The sequence below is a fragment of the Chlorocebus sabaeus genome, chromosome 9 (assembly GCF_047675955.1).
Source record: "Chlorocebus sabaeus isolate Y175 chromosome 9, mChlSab1.0.hap1, whole genome shotgun sequence".
NCBI classification, from domain to species: domain Eukaryota; kingdom Metazoa; phylum Chordata; class Mammalia; order Primates; family Cercopithecidae; genus Chlorocebus; species Chlorocebus sabaeus.
This window is the reverse complement of record NC_132912.1, coordinates 51,330,081-51,348,436: the sequence shown is the minus strand read 5'-3', so window position 1 is coordinate 51,348,436 and position 18,356 is coordinate 51,330,081. Positions and strand designations below refer to the sequence as shown.

The 18,356-nt window shown below is 47.1% G+C and overlaps 2 protein-coding genes across 8 annotated transcripts in view; one reads left to right on the top strand and one right to left on the bottom strand.

Annotated features, from left to right (window-relative positions):
• Positions 1 to 18,356, top strand: part of WDFY4 (WDFY family member 4) — a 296,087-nt gene that overhangs the window by 236,953 nt on the left and 40,778 nt on the right. The gene's annotated exons all lie outside the window — the stretch shown is intronic.
• Positions 1 to 18,356, bottom strand: part of LRRC18 (leucine rich repeat containing 18) — a 44,637-nt gene that overhangs the window by 22,018 nt on the left and 4,263 nt on the right. For 2 of the 4 annotated variants that reach the window (XM_073018990.1, XM_073018991.1), the window contains exon 1: positions 11,732 to 18,356. The gene's annotated coding sequence lies outside the window, so the exon portion shown is untranslated. The other 2 variants (XM_073018989.1, XM_073018988.1) reach the window with 2 other exon arrangements.

Here is an 18,356-nt window from a genome sequence, read left to right as displayed (position 1 = left end):
CTGAGCATGGGTTAGCAAGAATCCTGGACAGGAAGGGGTGTTTCCAGCAAACGGGAGATCCAGCCAGTTGGGCCCAGCTGTGCCTGCTGCCCATAGCCCACCCACACTGTGAGAAGAAGCCCTCCCAGCTCTGATGAATGGTGATGAGCAGCGCGGCGCTGGCTACAGAGAACTCCTCCATTAAGGAGCCTCTCTCCAAAGGGCCCTTTGGCTCCAAGCCTGCCCATTAATCACCTCAAGGTAAAGTGAGGGCTGGCTGGGATAATGTACTTCACCTCCCCAGGGAGTCTGGGTCCCTAGGCAGCCCTGGGGACAGATGGGGCATGGTGAACTTCCACCCTCTCTGCTCTTCTCCCTGGGGCCACCCGACCCTGGCAGGGACCCTTGCTCTCAGTTATAGAAGGCGGAGTGTGTTGTGTGGCTCAGGGTCCATCCTGACCCCCTAAGCTGCCCAGTACCACTAGAAGCAGACCCAGTGCCAGAAGCCCCGTCTCAGAGCCCCCAGAGACCAGGGATGTGCCTTGTGTTATCCAACTCTATGTAGCCACTTCCTGCCCAGGGTAAGAGTTGGCAAAAGAAGGGAGAAACAGATGATCTTTTGATCATCTGTTTCAAACTGGCTAGATGGCCTATTATCATTTCATAGAATTCTTGAAATGTCAGAGTGGGATCAAGCCACACAAGGGAAGCTGATAGTTATAGAGAGAAAGATGTAAGTGGATAAGCAGATAGATGGGTGAATAGACAGATGAATGGATGTATTTATGTGTGGTTTGATGGATAATAGATTTCATTCCACATGAACAGCTTGGCAGCTCAAATATAAGAGGTTTCTAAATGTACTGTGTCTTTTTGTTCTTGTACAATTGGTTTTTATACTTTGGAAAAAGTGGACCAGTTTGTTTGACTTTAATTTCTAATTAATTTTTTCTCTCTAGTCATTGTGAATCAAACAGCATGGTGGGACACCCCATGGATATCTAAATTAAAAAAGTAATGGCAACCAATATATTAATGTCATCCAAATATTTGCAAACGTTTCCAGTTGTAAGACCCTTGTCATTATGATACTAGAATTTGTCTGGTGCTTCACACTCACGTATCTTTGACTACAATTTTAAGTAAGACTGACTTTGTTTCTATATATCTGACATCCCTAAATAGCTTGCTAACACAATCTCACAATAATAATTTCATTCTTTCAACTGATCCATTGAGATACAGGATAGACACATGGAACTGAAACCCCCAAAGACACTGACGTTTCACAGCCAGTGTTTGGGACTAGCTTTATAGGAAGTTTCATGTCATGCGGATGAGAAATATCTTTTGCTTGTGGGTCATCTCTTAAGAGGAAATGATACAAACTTCCCTCAACAACTCACTCATTCAAAAGTAACTGCATTTGTCCTCTCTCCCAACCCTTATATTTACTGGGCATGTAACAGGCCAGCTGACGTAACTGTGACCTCCTGAGTGGCTTCAGATCACTCTCTGTGTCCTCTGCCCCTTCCCAGGATGGTCATGCTCCCTCTAAAGAGAGGCGGAGTTGTATCTTCACAGATGAAATCCATGGGAGGTGGAGACCTGCACTGTCATTCTGGGTCCTGTGTCTGTAATGGGTGTGTTGAGAACCTCTGGGCAAGGCCTCTGAAATCAGCACGAACTTTTGACTTGGGCATAGCTTAAAGAATTACCCCTTGTCCAAAGATCATTCTGGGCCAGAAACTGTGTACTGTGCTACTTGCTCTGCAGTGTTACCGGGATTTAGGAATATAGCTTCCTTAGGGGTATAAACATAAAGTGTTTTTGTTTTTTCCACTAACTGCCCCAATGTGAGCCCTGCTTCCCTGTGGGCAGAAGGACAGATTGCTAGAAAGGGACAGATTAGAGGTACAGAGATGACAGTGCAGCTCACAGCAATAGCTCCACCACACTCTGGGCAGAGCTGATGGAGGGATGATGGAAGGAGAGATGCAGAAGCAGGGGCTGGAATCTTAAAGGGACTCCACGGTTTGGGGGGACTTCTGACATTAATTTTGGAAATACTGCCAATGTCAAGAGCCCCTCTCTATCATTCACTCATGGTATCAAAGTAATTGCCTCAAACGTGCTGCTAGGCCCTTCATGTATGTTTAATCTCCAGAGCAACTATGCAAAATATCAACCTTATTTTTACAATAAGAGAATTGAGATCAGAGAAGTTAAGTGACTTCCCCAAGGTCACACAGGCAGCAAAGAGTACAGTCAAAGTCAAACCTTGATGTGTCTGATACGCAAACTGGTGTACAATCGTTCTATACACAGTGCCACCTCTCTCTCTCCTCCCTCTGCTGCCTGTGCTCTAGCAGTAGCAAATGCCTCATCCTGGGGGTACATTGCTGGCCCCCACTGCCTCCAAGGGGAGGAAGCCATCCTGGAATCCTATGACTCTCAGGCTGAAAGCCACACCCACTTCTGCACAGGAGATTAAGGAAGGCCACTGCCCCCCGCCACCATGGCCCCAGGCCTCAGGAAGGGTGTTCCTGTTTTGCTGGAATCTCTGACATTGGAACCAAGGAATGTCAGAGTCCCCAGAGCTCTGGGTGATGAGACACTTGCTCAAGTCCATTCTAATTTGGCGTGGATTGGCCTGGGAACTGCAATGTCACCCCCTAGAGAGTCTGCTAAATGAAGAATGGTGTGCACTCTGGCTGAAGCAGCCAGCCAACTCAACAGAGTGAGGAGACAGAGAGGCAGCCTTAGCCAAAATCCCTGCAGAGGTTCAGTAATGCAGACGTTCCACTGGCCTTTTGGAGGAACTGACCACAGGCAAATAAGGTCCCTGAAGAAATCGCTTCAGTGTGACCCATTGCCTGCTCACTTCACTGTCCAGGGGCCCATATGCAGGATATTCATTTTCATAGATGTACCATATATATGTGGGTGTATATCTAAATATGTACAAATAGTATGAATGTTACTGATATTTTAATAGCATTAATAGAGTCATTTAACTGTAAGAGCTTAGCAATTGACAATGAAAGAAAGAGAAACAGTTTATGGGGCACACATAATGCCATGAGCCAGTTCACTTCATAGGCATGTGTCCCCAAGTGGGTGGCAATGGAGGCAGAACCTGGCTGTTTCTCAGTTTCTCCAGTCCCTGCAGGCCCAATGCAGTGTAAACGCCTTGCCACATGGAGTGTGAGTCAAGAGTGCAAAGACACAGGATTTTCATGTAGCATCGCCCAGGGACATCAGTCAACTGCATTCCCTGGTGCTCACCAGAAAGGCAGTGACCTCTTTGCCCTGGAGGGCTGCAGGCTGCTGTAGTGCCCCTGTATCAGGGGTGGCTGTATGCAGACCACCAGAAGTTTGATTTTTACCATGTGAGCTCACTTGAAAGTCTAACCTCTCATAAGGTACTTCTGCTATTGCCACACAGCAGCTGTCTCTATGTGCTGGTCAAATGATGCCCCCCAGCACCCTCCCCGCTGCCTCTACACATCCTCAGAACCACGCTAAGAGGTACATCATGCCTGTGTCTTCATAAAGTGACCTCTCCTTTGCCATTTCAGTCATCCATATCACTCTCCTTTGTAGTAGGAATATTCCTCCTATTCTGGGTGGTGTGGGGAGGGAAGTTGTATGAGGAGTTTGTCCAGGCACACACAGCCACCTTATTCCAGCACTTCTGTGGGGTATGTTCTTCCCATTACAACAAAACTTCCATCCCCATGCCTATAAAGTAGCAAATGGAGTGTCTGTATAAAAATTTCTCAGGTTCACTTCATTTGGCAATTATCTGGTTAATTTGATCAACCCAGCTCTAAGTGTCTTACTGGGATATTATGCATTTATAGCTTTGTCTGCCCCTAGTATTATTTACTTCTCTATCCTTAGCACCAGCGTGGCTCTGTACATGTGCTGCCTGGAAAGCCGTTAGCTGTCAAACTGCCCCCTTTCCCCTAGCGGATAATAAGAATTCAACTTTTATTTGGAGCAAAAGTTCCCAGGAGGTCACATGGCCCAATAACAAAAGATTATGATTTCTTATTGGTTTAATAGCATCTATTTTGTAATTCTGGATGTACTCTGTTTTAATTGGATTTGTTAAAGGAACAAAAGGGAATAGGTGGCTTACAATTAAAATAAAATATTAAGATGATTAGTGTAACAGACTAGAAATGCCTTGTTCATCCACCCTACATTCAAAATACACAGACCAACTTCAACAGAAGCAAAAGTCAAAGAACCAAAGGCAGACCCGGCCCCTTTGAAGCCCATGAGGTGAGCAGTGATTCCATTCCACCCAATGTGCTTTAAGTGCTGCCATTGCCAGCCAGGTGTTATTCTGTTTTCTCCTCACAGCTCCTCTCCTCCCGCAGATTAGGAAACTGGGCCTCAGAGAAGCAGCTTGGCAGGGGAAATGTGCCAGGGCTTTGGCTGTGGTGGGTGTGCCCAGCCCCCCGTTTACCTTTCCCATGACCCTGGATGGTCTCCTGAATCCCACAAGCTTCAGCCTGAACTCCTGTAAAGAGGATGTAAAAGTGGCTGCTTCCCCAAGGTCAGGGGAGGGCAATGCATGGCCCTTGGAGGCTTTGGTTTTGACGTGTGTGTGTGTGTGTGTATGTGTTGGCGGGGGTTGGCACAGGAGGCAGCAGCATGGATGGGACCACACGACTGACCAACTGGGGATCCCGGACTCCACGTGCCAGCCCAGTAGAAACCCCATTCAGACCCTGCAGCCCAGTGTCCTTATGGACCGTGACCCCCGCCTTCCTGAGTGCAGGCTTCAGTTAATTTATCCTGGGGAGCCAAGAGGACACATTGCTCCTTTGAGCTGCACAGGCCCCCTCGTATCATACTGGGGCATCTCCTCATGTGGAATTATTTCTGCACTGCACACCCTCTAGTTCTGATGAGAGCCCACTAGCGACACAGCCCAGAGTCCACTGTAGCACCCTGTCTGCTGCAGGACAGCTCGCAGCTCTGCGGCAGCTTTGCTGACCACCTACCACCTGGGAAGTGTGAAATGACTGCGAAGGAGAATGCTGAGGGTCAACTCTAAGGACACAGTTGAACTTCCCATGGTCCTTTGAAGTCATTCACTCATCAACAGTATTTGTTGAAAACCTGCTATGAACGAGGCACTGTTCCAGGCAGCAAACAAAGTGAACGTCCTGCTCACATTCTAGAAGAAGAATCAAGCAAAAATAAGATGATGGATGTTAGAAAGAGTCAGGATAGGCCGGGCGTGGTGGCTCATGCTTGTAATCCCAGCACTTTGGGAGGCCAAGGCGGGCAGATCACAAGGTCAAGAGATCGAGACCACGGTGAAACCCCATCTCTACTAAAAATACAAAAAAAATTAGCCAGGCTTGGTGGCGGGCGCCTGTAGTCCCAGCTACTCGGAGAGGCTGAGGCAGGAGAATGGCATGAACCCGGGAGGCAGAGCTTGCAGTGAGCGGAGATCACGCCACTGCACTCCAGCCTGGGCAACAGAGCAAGACTCCATCTCAAAAAAAAAAAAAGAAAGAGTCAGGATAGAGACATAGAGTAGAAGAGAAGACTTGGAAGATGTGCTTTGTTAGAAAGGGGAGGCCAGGAGGGCCCTCTTTGGGGCCTGAGCAGATGATACCTGAGCAGAGATCAGAGAAAGTGAGAATTCAGGCAGAGGATTTCAGATGGAGGAAACATCCAGTGGAAAGGCCTCATTGCAGAGAGGAGGGGATGGACAACAAGAGGAAGGAGAGGAGGAGGACAGAGGAAGAAAGAAGGAAGGAGGAAAGGAAGGGAGGGTGGGAGGAGGCACAATAAAAGGTAAGTAAATAAACAGGAGAAACCCAGCCCTGAGGCTGGTACCAGGCATGGGGTTGCACTGGACTGATCTCATAGCCTCTGGGCTCTAGCAGGAAGCTACCATGTCCTGGACCCCATACTCCAGGCCAGTGAGTGTAGGTATCAGGGGGCAGTGGAAATAGCCCAGGCATGGGAGGGAGTTGATTGAGTGGGTTAGAGGCTGCCTCTGCCATGCGCCCCCTGAGAGCCATGGCCAAACCCCTTGCTCCTCCTCTCTGCCTACACTCATCGTGCTGGTCTACACTCACTGCCTTGGGGTGAGCCCACCTAGTCTCATTGCTTTGAATATGATCTATACACTAACAATTCCCCAGTGTTTGGTTCTTGCCTGGACCTTGCTCCCCAATTCTGGACTCACTTAGCCTACTGTCTACTTAGCATTTCTCCTTGGATGATGATAAGCATCTCAAACCCTGCCTGTCCCAAACCCAGCTCCCGGCCAGCTGCTCCACCACAGCCTCTTCCGGCTGGGCTGACAGCCTTGGCCTCCTGTGGACACTCAGGGCCCAAACTGTGGCATCAGACTCGACACCTCTTCTTCCATCCATCCCCAATTAATAATGCAGACTGACCTTCCCCCACACACTGATGCCCCTTATTTCTCTGCACTTCTCCTCCATAGTATCTGGCATCTAAATGTAGTTTATGATGCATTACTTGTTAATCTTGCATTTACTATCTATCCCTCGTTCTCCTCCCCCACCTACCCCAGGACACATGGCCTGTCTTGTCCACTTGTCCATCTCAGTTCCTAGCACAGAGTAGGCCCTTGGTCAATACTAGTTTAATAGACACATTCTAGGTGCTTCCAAGGTCAATCCCGATTCCTATGCCCTCAGAAAGGGTCTCAGCTCTCAGCTTTGTCCCAGATTCATAGCTGAGAGTCAGCTGCTGCATAATCAACTTGACTCACTGTTTTTACATGTACTGTTAAAGGAGTTCCAGTACATGAATATGTTTTAAGGGAGAGGTCCCTCTGGAAAACTCAGGTTGTCATTTGCACACAAAATATTCGTTGGTCACTGAGTGTGTACCCTCTTGGAGACAGGGATGCTTTCCAAATAGACGCAGATGATGGCATGATGGATTGTTTGACCATGAGAACAAGTGCACTAGGGGGCTGGAGAGTGGTCAGTAGCATCGCACTTGAAGCCACCTTAACTGGGTTAGGCCAAGGGGAGAAGGATGGGAGCCAAGGCAAAGAGACGAGATGAAGCAAGGAAACGGCTGGTACTCTGAGAAGAGGTGGGACCAGGCTATGGAGAACACATAGAGGACACTTCTAAGAATCTCCCTTCAGGAAATAAGAATAAGACTTTTGATAGAAACATGCTTATGATGGTGCCATTTAAAATAGTAAAAAGAAATTAGAAACAACCCAAATATCTAACAATAGACGAGTGATGAAATAATTACCGTGTAATCATAGAATGAAATAAATAATAAACAGAAACTAAAACAAAACAAAACATTATTTTCCAAAAGTGTCAAAAGGCAAAATGCTGAAGATGTCATGTTAGTGAAAAAACATCTGTCCGTGTGAGCCCTGTGTTCTCCGGCGCACATGCACCCCCACACCCAGAAAAGAGGAGAGAAAGAGCGCCAAGAATATCAGCAACACTGCTCTCTGGAGGTGATGGTCCTGGGTTCTTTTTACTTTTCTTCTTATACGTCTACATAGTTTTTAAATGCTCTGCAACAGATATAAAATCTGTTTCTAACCAGAAAAGAAAGTTACAAACACACATTCACACACATGCACGCACACTCACACTCCAAACACACACACACACACACACACACGATTCTGTTTCCTTTCCTATTACCTGAATTCAGGAGAGGACAGGGTGGTGGTGGGGGTTATTCACTGGAGCTGGATTTGCCTAGGGCAGTTGCAGATAAAAGATACCTGAGAGGTGTCCCTACCTCTGCAGACACAGGAATTGGGCAGCAGGTTGACAGTCTGGTTGCCTGAGGCAGCCAGTGCTGTCCTAGGTCATCTGTGGGCACTTTATGCTGTCACAGAGTGGAATGCAAGAGGTGGCCACTAAGAGTGGAGGAGGAGCAGGCAGCCCAGGGCAGCTGTTCCTGTTTCCCTCCAGAGTTACTCTATCAGGGACAGCCCACCCTCAGCCAGCCACGGAGGGCTGTGCTATAAACAACACGTGGCCTCTTATGAGCGGATGGCCCGTATTATGGTGCAATGTAGGGAGGAAACGTCAAGCAGAAGCTGTACTTTCTCCCTGCAACCTCCAACCAGAGGTGAAGAACTGTGGGAAAACTGGCCTACTTTTTGAAAGAATGCTTCAGATTAGTGGAGAAAAAGGGTAGTTTGGGCTCACTGCTTGCATGGAAGACCCTTGTCTTTCAGAAAATGCTGCAACGTCTCATCCTAAATTTCTTCTGCAGAAACTTTTCCTAAATTCAGATTTCCTTTCCCTCCTTGAATCTTTATCAGGTTTATTTGAAATCATGACTGAAGCACTTGGCATTGCCCCCAATAAGAGAGATAGCTTTCCTTAGGACTTTGTGCAAACAGGCATAACTATTGCCAGGAGAGCTGAGAATGATGTGGTCAGGACAGGGCAGCACCCTGGCAGCTTCCAGATAGGATGGCCACCCACACATTAGTCATGCCAGCTATCCCTTTTTTTCCTGCTGTGCTTGAAAAGGCAGGTGAGTAGGCTGCAGGGAGCATGGGAGCTGTGAGGCAAATAGAAGTGAGCCCCGCTCCCCTTCATTGCCAACCCAGGTTTAGTCCCGTAACATGCCTGAGCCCAGTTTATTGCTGTGCAAAATGGATTAGTCAATTGCTCATTGTTTGAAGAGTGAATGAGGTGATAAAAATGTTAGGTGACCAGTGTTCAGTGTGCACTCAATAAACAGTCATCTGGCTTCTACCACCAGAGGTGGATGCTGGTGGGGAATGCTGGTGGAGTCACCAGACTGCACCGTCTCCATCACCTCCCTCAAACCAGCTGCTCTGGGCCACTCCCCACTGGTCAGGAATCTCAGATGGAGGAGTTGGAGAACAATCTTTGCTGATTCCCAAATATGAAGTCTTTGCAACCTTTCAAGCACTGACAAATTATTAATAATAACATTACTAGTAATTACAGAAAAAGAAATATAATAATAGCTACTTACAGATATAATTATCCCTATACTCACTTTTAATCTCTAGAGCTGGCTAGAGTCCAGTCTCCCCATTCATTTGTCTGTCCAGCAATTCCTACTGGAGTTGTACTATGGGTCAGGTCAGTGGATATGCAGTGAGCAAGGCTATACCTTTGTGTTTGTCATGAATCTACTGTTTCAAGAGACAGCAAATAAAGCAAAACAAAAAAAAGAGGGAGACAGAGAAAAAAAAAAGAGGGAGAGAGAGAAAAAAAAAAAAACACAAGGAGCATTGCAGTTGGTGTAAATGCTCTGCAAATAATAATAGCTGATGATGTGACAGAGAATGCCGAAGTCAGACAGGGCATATTGGTGGGGATGTTGCTAACTCAGACTGAGGTAGGTGAGGAGGTCCTTTCTGAGAAGGTGACATCTGAGCTGTAACTAGAATACTAAGAAGAAGCCACACTGAAGGATTTTGGAAAGAATTGACAGGAAGAGGGTGTAAGCTGGAGGTCAAGGAGGGGAGGGCGAAGAGCTGGGCTGGGGCAGCGCAAGGTGGGCTGTGTGCTCATGGGTAGGGGACAACATAAGGCCCTCTAGAAGGATGACGTTGGCTGTAGGGAAGTAGCAGAGGCAGGGAAGGAGAGTGATGGAGACAGGCCAGCTGCAGGCAAGAGAGGATGGGAGTCTGTGCTGAGGGGCATGGCGGAGGAGGAACCATATGGATCCAGGCTCTGTGGTGGAAGCAGAGTAGATGGAACATTCTTCTAGATTGTATATGTGGACCAGGCAAAGAGAAAACTCAAGAGCAGGCTGGAACTGCTAGAGGGGCCTAGCACTTCCTGTATCTTTTTCTTCCTTTTGCTCAGCACAAAGTCTAAGTACCTCATGTGTGTCATCTCATTTAATCTGGTCATTCCACTTAACAGACAAAACACCCAGGGCCTAGTCAAAGGCACATGCCTCAACTGGAGCCAGAATCTCTTTGGTGCCCTTTCCCATGGACTTAGCCGCCATCTGGCTTTTCCATGCAAGCTTGGCTTTACAATGTCGGATGGCTCTCTTGGCCGCCAATGGCTCTCTTGGCCGCCCAGGAAGCTCCTGACTCATCATGTTCTGCAGATGCTGGCAGGAGCTGAGCTAGATCCTGTGGGAAACTTTCTTCCTAGTCAGGTCAAGCCCCATCTTTATGGCTCATCCCTCCCCGAAAAAGAAGCATGCATGTGTTATTAGACCCAGTTCTAGGGGCTGAGATGAGTTCCATTATATGAGACCAGTAGGGAGCTCAGAAACTGAAAAATTGGCAGTGAATTGCATTGGCAATGGGCTGAGAGTTGGCAATGGGGCTGACAGCAGAGTACACATAGGCGTGGTTCAGTTGCACACCTTGTGTTCTAGGGTTTCAGGGGCCTGGAAACATCACCTAGCTTTCACTCTCTCATCTCTCTACTGATAGGAAGGGAGAAAGGGCCTGAAGTCACCCTTGATGCTGGGCAACAGTGAGAGAGCTTTGGAGGCCCAAGCGGAAGCTGGAGGCACCAAGCACCAGGCACTAACAAACCAATCTGCAGACAACCACAGGGCTCGGGGCCCTGCAGGGTGGACAGAAGCTGTCTCAGTGCCTCCCATCTCCCCTGGAGGCTGAGGCTTAAACCCAGAAGGCATGTGATCACTCCAGCTTGCAGGCCTGTCACAGCCCTGTCCTCCTAGACGTGTGACTTTGCACAAGTTTCTTAACCCTTCTGAGTCCCCATTTCATTGGCCGGGAGTGTTATTTCATACTTGGTTCACATAGCATCCATGTTGTTGATAAATGCATGGAGAATTTATTATGTGCTGGACCCTTTGCAAAGCAAAGACACTACCTAATTTTTAGCACATCAAAATGAGGTTCCTCCCTTTGTATGGATTCTGTGGACCACCCACTACAGACCAGGCATTTTATAGACATTACAATTGAGTCACAACTGCCTGGCATGTCGATTTTCATCTCCACTGGAGGGATACAGCAATTGAGGCTCAGAGAGGCTGAGAAACTTGTGTGGAGTCACAAAGATTCTAAGTAGAGGGCCTGTCTTTTCCCATTATACCTGTCATAAAAGTTAGGACTTGAGGAGTGTGTTCCCGTGTGTCCCATGAAGAATCCCCCTTTGCAAGGCCCAGCTCAGCCTAGGGCTTAACCACTTATAATGGGTTCTAGTGTTCAGGATAACTTGTAGAAAACGTTTACCACTAGACTTCTTAAAACATGGATTGCTCTCCAAACCCCATTACAGTAAACAATAATCAGATTTGTTCTGCTGGGCTGGACCCTCGTGAACGAACAAGCAGTCACAGTTTAGTTTCCTTAGAGGGGTGACTGGTCGGGTGAAAGCAAACAGTTCAAAAACGTCTCCACCTGCCTGTAGAGCAGCAAAAACACCACGGAGATCCAGACATTGGAGACAGGATCCCGTGTGATCCCCAAAGCGCCAATGACTCGCACACCTGCCTCCCCAGGCTCGCCTGTGCTCTGGCCTCCGAGGACGCCCACTGTGCCCCAGCTAGCTGCCCTTCCTGGCTGGGGCTCAGGCAAGCTTCCTCCTCTCCTAAATAATGCATTAGGTGGTGTCTGGGCTTTGTAAATAAAGCATACTCAGAGAACAGGCATTTCCAAAGCTGCTTACTCAAAGAAGGGGAGAAAGAGAAAAAGTAGAGATCCAAGCAGTTGTTTGGCACAGTTAAAGTAAATTGATAAGTGCAGGGCCGACACCCGAGCAAAACTTACCCTGCTAGTCCCAGCTTCTCCTTCTCAACTGTGAAACTTTGTCACCAAGCAACAAGAGACTTGGGACCTGGAGGTCATTAGCAGTCTTGACACCAGCCTGCAACGTGAGAGGACACAAGGCTGAAACAGTCTCTAAGACACTCAAATTTCCCAACAGGCTGGCTTGCCTGCCACAAGGAGGGAACCCCAGGGCTCACCCACTGTGATTCCTGCAGTTGGGCTTTTCCTCCGGTTCACCCAGCAGTCAGTGGGAGAGGATCAAGGCAGAGCCCCTGTCCATGGCAACGGCCAGGCGGATGTGGCTACACAGGGAAGAAGCCACACATTTCTCTTGAAAGAGACACATATCTCACTTTAATAGCATTCATGAAACATCACTCCCCTTTCTTTGAATTTGTGCAAGTATTTTTTTTTTCTGCTCTTTGGTTTTTGAGAGGGCTGTCTTTCATCTATTTATTTGAATTTAATTATTTCTCACTCTTTCGTTTCTCTTTGCACCCTTTTTCCACTGTTAAATCAGAGTAGCTACAGTACTCATAAAATCATACAGCCCTGTAATCATATTCTCTCACTTGATTGTATGTCATTAAATGCTGATGTGTAGTTTCTGAAATCTGCATCCTGAATGAACATACAGCAGTGAGCCTTGTGCTTTGCTTTTCCTGCTGTTTCCAGCCTGGCATTATCGTGAATAAGGCTGCAATTATCTATTTGTGCATCTATGGTCTTTTTTTTTTTCAGTTTTTTTTTTTTTTGTTACATTAAATTTCCAAAAATTGAGAAAATGAGGAAAACAAGTTAAGTATGAAAATTATTATGCAGATGATAAAGCATTGAAGAAAAATTAGAAAATGTATATGCAGAAATAAGAAATTAAAATGCTCTAAATTTTTCCACCTAGTCATAAATTAGAAAATAAATTAATTAGCAAATAAGTGAAATAAGTAATTTCGAATCCAAAATTAAATTTAAGTGGTAAAAATTTTGGAAAGTACAAAAAAAGCAAAATAAAATGACTTCAATTTAGAAATGAAAACAAAACAGATCATTAAATGAACGCTAACTATAACATTTTTGAATACATTAACCATCACCATATTACATTTTAAGTCCAAAAAATAAAATACATAATTTAATTTAGACAGCAAATGGATTTAAATAAATTTCTGAATGAAGATGACTAGAAAATTTAAAATTACCTCAAATTCTACTACCTAGTATACTTCTAATTAGAATATATAATACGTAATTTAAAATTGAAATTAAATAATATAAAAATCATAAAGCACCTAAGAATAAAATCAATATTTGAAAGAGGAAAATATACAAGATAAATACATTTTAAAATATAGGTACATAAAACCTTATGAAAATTAAAAGCACTCAGACCAGGCGTGGTGGCTCATACCTGTAATTTCAGCACTTTGGGAGGCCAAGGGGGGTGGATCATGAGGTCAGGAGAGCGAGACCATCCTGGCTAACACAGTGAAACCCCATCTCTCTGAAAATACGAAAACATTAGTCGTGTGTGGTGGCACGCGCCTGTAGTCCCAGTTACTCGGGAAGCTGATGCAGGAGAATCGCTTGAACCCGGGAGACGGAAGTTGCAGTGAGCTGAAATCCCGCCACTGCACTCCAGCCTGGGCAACAGAGTGAGACTCCATCTCAAAAAAAGAAAAAGAAAAAACAAAACGAAAATTAAAAGGACTCATAATTTTGGCAACTGGCAGTAACTTTGTATTATATACATTTCAGGTTTTTTTTGTTTTTTTTTTTTGAGATATAGTCTCACTCTTGACACCCAGGCTAGAGTGCAGTGGCACGATCTTGACTCACTGCAACCTCCACCTCCCAGGTTTGAGTAGCTGGGATTATAGGCGCCCACCACCACGCCTGGCTAATATTTGTATTTTTAGTAGAGATGGGGTTTTGCCATGTTGGCTAGGCTAGTCTCGAACTCCTGATCTCAGGTGATCCGCCCACCTCGGCCTCCCAAAGTGCTGGGATTACAGACGTGAGCCACTGTGCCCAGCCAACTTTCAGATTTTTAACGTATATACAGCCTCACATTATGGCATGGTTGTACAATAACAATCTGGTCAATTTACAAATGCTCATTTTTTAATGTCATGCTGCCAAATATATGCCACTGATCAGTTTGTCAGGTAGCTGTCTTTTCATACACTAGGATGAAGATTTTTGTTTGTTTGCATTTGTTTTCTTCAGTGTCAGGGCCCTGGAGCAAAGTCTGATCCTGGCAGGTGCTCTGAACAGTCAGTATATCGGTGTTTATGCCGGCCGCTCTGTACCAGGCCGAGGGTAGACACCAACAATGAATTTTACACCTCCCTGGCCTGTACACCACCTCCTTGCCCCACACCTCCATATCTTCGTCTGTTAATGGAAATCATGGTAACTTCGTTGGGCCTTTGTGGAAATTAGACAATAGGCAAAAAGTCTTCACACTTTTTAATAGGTTAAACAATTAAGTGTTATTATTAGGTCTAGAACTGTATGCAGAATTTCCACATGTTAGGGAAATGAAGAGTGATAGGAAGTTATGACAGAGAGGTTTAATGAGCTGTTAGTCCAGCAGGGTGTCTCTGGTTTAAAAGGGTACATCTGTCTCTGCATGGATTTCTAATGCCCTACCTGGGTCTGAAAAGTAGAGTCCAGGTTGATACAGATTTGCTTCTTAGGAGAAATAAATGGGGAGAGAGGGAGTGTGTTTGGCTTCTCACTGAACCGCTCTGCCCCTGCCACACTCTGCCCCCAACATCTCCTCAGCTCACACATTCCCTACACAGGGAGCCTCCCCTGGCAATGGCTAAGCAAGACTATTTTCTCCTGTCCTGAGAAATAGCCCATACCCTTCAGCAGGCCTGTGTTTCCAGCTTGCCCAGGTAAGTGATTTTTCTTCTCATTGTGGCTTGTGTATGCCTAGTGCTTCTTAACTGAAGAATCAAATCCCTCAGTCACTCACTAACCCATTTTACCATGTCCTCAAAACTGTTTTTGCAAATAGGCAACACATGGGATAATTTGGAGAGGCAGCAGGATTTTGAGATGTGTCTGCATTAGCTCGGGGGCCCAGGTTAACCTACAGGCCCTCCGTAGATGTCTGGCATGTTAGGGCTACACCTGGCCTCCCAGTGCCAGGTGAAGAAGAGGATGGGCAAAGACCCCAGTCTCCTTCCAGGGCTGAGAGGGTGCAGCCTTTAGCCAGATGAGTCCCTTGGCTGAGAGCCTTTGGTCTGGGGGCTAACCCACCATATCCGGAGGCCCAGCCGCAGGCTGTTCTGCCAGCCCCCGATGGAGGGTGAGCTCTTGGAACATGCGTCTGGCTCTCTCCTCTCTGCCACCTGCTCTGGGGACCTGGTTTCAGGGTAGGGTGGAGCTGGCCCAAGGCAGAAGAGTCAAAGCAGGACTATGAGGCAACTCAAGGTGCTGATGCTGTGCAGCATGGGGTAGGGAAGGCCCTAGGCCACCTGGCAGTAGTGCTCAAGCTTCTGAAACTCCTCTAGGGGGTAAAGGACAGAGATTTGGTTAAAAATGAAGCAGAATGGGTGTAAATGACCCCTGGAAATAAGGAAGAACTTGAACTACCCACGATGTCCTGATTCAGAGATAATCTTTCCATCTTTGAAGTCATCCAGTAGAGGTGGACACCTGTCCTGGGCGGGAAGGGGATAAAGGGGTTGATGTGATGTCCTCTGTATGTCCGCCCGTGCTAAACCCAATAAGGCCAGGCCGGGTAACCGCCACAATCCTCACTGACTTCGTTTGAGTTCTTCTGTTCTTCTCTGCTCCACCCCAAGTTGCCCACAGGCCCCAGTCTTGTCCTGAAGCTCAGTGCAGGCCCCCAGCAAACCCTGAGGATTGTGTTTGCTGGACTGAACGAGCAGGTGCACAGGTTCCCAGGTCGCACAATCCTAAGGTCACCCAGAGCAGGACTGGCAGAACCAAGCAGGTCTTGACCAGAAGCAGGCCCCACTCTGCCACCACACTCTCCTTCCTCCCAGAGTAGAAAAGAATCTCCCCTGCTCCTGAACAATGTCAGCATAGCCAGGACCATGCTTGTTGAGCAGCTCCATGCCCACACCAATGCTAGCCTTCTCCAGACCCATGGTCTCACTGGCTCTCCCATGCCCCTGTGTGACCAGTGTGGCCAGTGTGTTGCAAGGATGATATGGCAGATCAGAGAGGCTTGCTGTCTTGCTCGGGGCCCCCCATTTAAGTGGTGGAGGTAGAATTTAGATCCAGGTATCCCTGACTTCACAGCCAGAGCTCTTTCTCAGGCTGCCTCCCACAGATCTCAAGAGCACATTAGAAAGCCAAGAACCATTTGCAACATCTTGTTTAATCTAAAACTTACATGATAATGATGGATGATGGACGATGCAGTTTATTAACTCTTAAAGCAATACTTTCAACTAATCACCAGTTACCAATAAAATTCACATAGATCATTTTGAGAGTTCTGTAATCGCCTTCAGATTAATATGATTTTAAAACAATATTTTAAAAAAATAGAACTCACCTTTGGTTAGGTGTCCTGGAACTGCTGGTAATGGCGTCTTTCTCTGACGGTACCAGAAATAATGGAACTTCCTTGGAGCTGATAGCCAATGAAATGAGGAGTTGGATGGTGAAATGCCTTTTTCTTCTGTATACCATTCCACCTGATAGTAACATCACAAATGACCACAGGCAAAATTCTAGAACCCTGTCTGAAAGGGAGGAGAGCAGAAACTGAATCTTATTTCCTGGATCCTAACAGGCACATTTAGCTCACCTGCTTTCACTCCTCTATCCTCACTCCCCTGTCAACTTATAAAACAGAGTAGCTAGATCAGCAGGCTGTGGCATGCCAGCTCCACATGCTCATGGCTCTGGAGGGCTCAGCACAGGTCCTTTTCAAGGCGACGACCCTCACTGTCTCCAGCCTGGGCTCTGCCCTTGCCTATGGCCTTAAGAGCAGCCTACCCCTCCAGAACTGGGTGGGTGGCAGAGTCACAGACACAACAGGAGAACCAAATCTTCACTTGATGCTTTGCAAGCTAAAGCAATACATTGGAGCACGTTTTGCCTCTGCTTATTGTTGGGTGTTGCTTGCCTGGATACATGGCCCAAATAGATGATTTCTCTATTAGGGATGAAGAGGTAAATCCCAGCCTGGGGGTTGCTTTCTGCTTATGGAAAATCTGCCAAATAAAGAATTGAATGCAGAGGGACGGAGAGCCCAGGACAGAAGATGTGACGGTGGGGCTACGATGGGAAGGTGAAGCGGCACTGTCCCTCTGGGACACACTGGCAGCCAGGCCTTGTCCAGACTGAGCCCGGCAGGGTCCTGACACAGACCGTGCAAGTGGAGCAGAGCATATATGGGGACTGGGTCTGTGGGCATTCAGATGTCTGTGGGCACCTGAATAGAACTGTGGCAGAGGAGATGGATGGAGCCAAGGGGTATGATTTGGCTTGGTGTGGTGGAGCATCTTGAGCAAAGACCTAGTCTTGGGGGTAGAGGAGAACTCATGAAGTTGGGGAAGAAACGGCTGGAAAAGGAGCAGAGGGGCACCTCGGAGGCTGAGGAGCCGGGCTCTATAATCCCTGCCGAACAGAAGAGACGTTTCGGGTGGAGGAGGAGGGCTCCTCCCCACACCCTCCCCAATATTGCCTTTTGTTACCCTTTTTCCTACCAGGGCAGTCTACAATGGGCCTTCATTGGTTTGATATGTAAGTCTTAATTTTAGCCATGTACCTTAGTATGGTCTTTTAAAGGAACCATTTGGCCATAGGTAGCAAAATGGTAAATACTCACACTTTTTAACCTAGTGGCACCACAGCTAGAAACCTCTCGTGGATACACTCACAAAAGTACCCAGAGACATGTGCCAAAAGGTGCTCCTGGAAATGTCACTTGTGAGAACAAAGCCTGTCATGGGGGCGGTGAATCAGTTAGGATCCAGCTGTGCAAAACTGCCCCGCGACTACAGAGATGAATGCGAAAGGGCAGTGTGAGCCGGTCTCCAGGGCTGCTGCAGCACAAGGGAGGCTGGGTGGAGAACCGGGTGTACGATGTGATCCCATGTATGATTGAAGCTTTTTAGAAACAAACAAACAAAAAAACCTATGTAGGCGTATAGGCAGGCATATGGGTAAAACATTTTCTGGAACATACACTAGAAACTGGTGACTGTGGACACTTCTTGGGAGACTCTTAGGTCATATCTCATGGCCTTCCGTGTTGTTTACATTTTATCCACAAGCAAAAGAGGGGGTCAGGGCAGGGACAAAGAAGGCCAAGATGTGGCAGGGGAATTCTGTGTGGGTTGTGAAGGAGGCCCCCAAGCCTGAGGCTGCATGTCCCCTGGAATTCTTGAGGCAGCAGCTTGTTCTGGTATCACAGCGGAGGGACACTGACTGCAAGACCCTAACCTTCAGCAGGCCGGGGTGGGCCAGGAAGAGCTGGATGACAGTCTCCCTGTGCTGCCCGCTGAGAGCCGCTGTGGGATGTGGAAAGTCTGCAGCTTTCCTCAACACCCTGGCCCCACGAAGCCCAGGCAAGCCCCACCTCTCCCCTGTTTGTGTTCTAGCCTTGGTATATTTGGTCACCACCATGGTT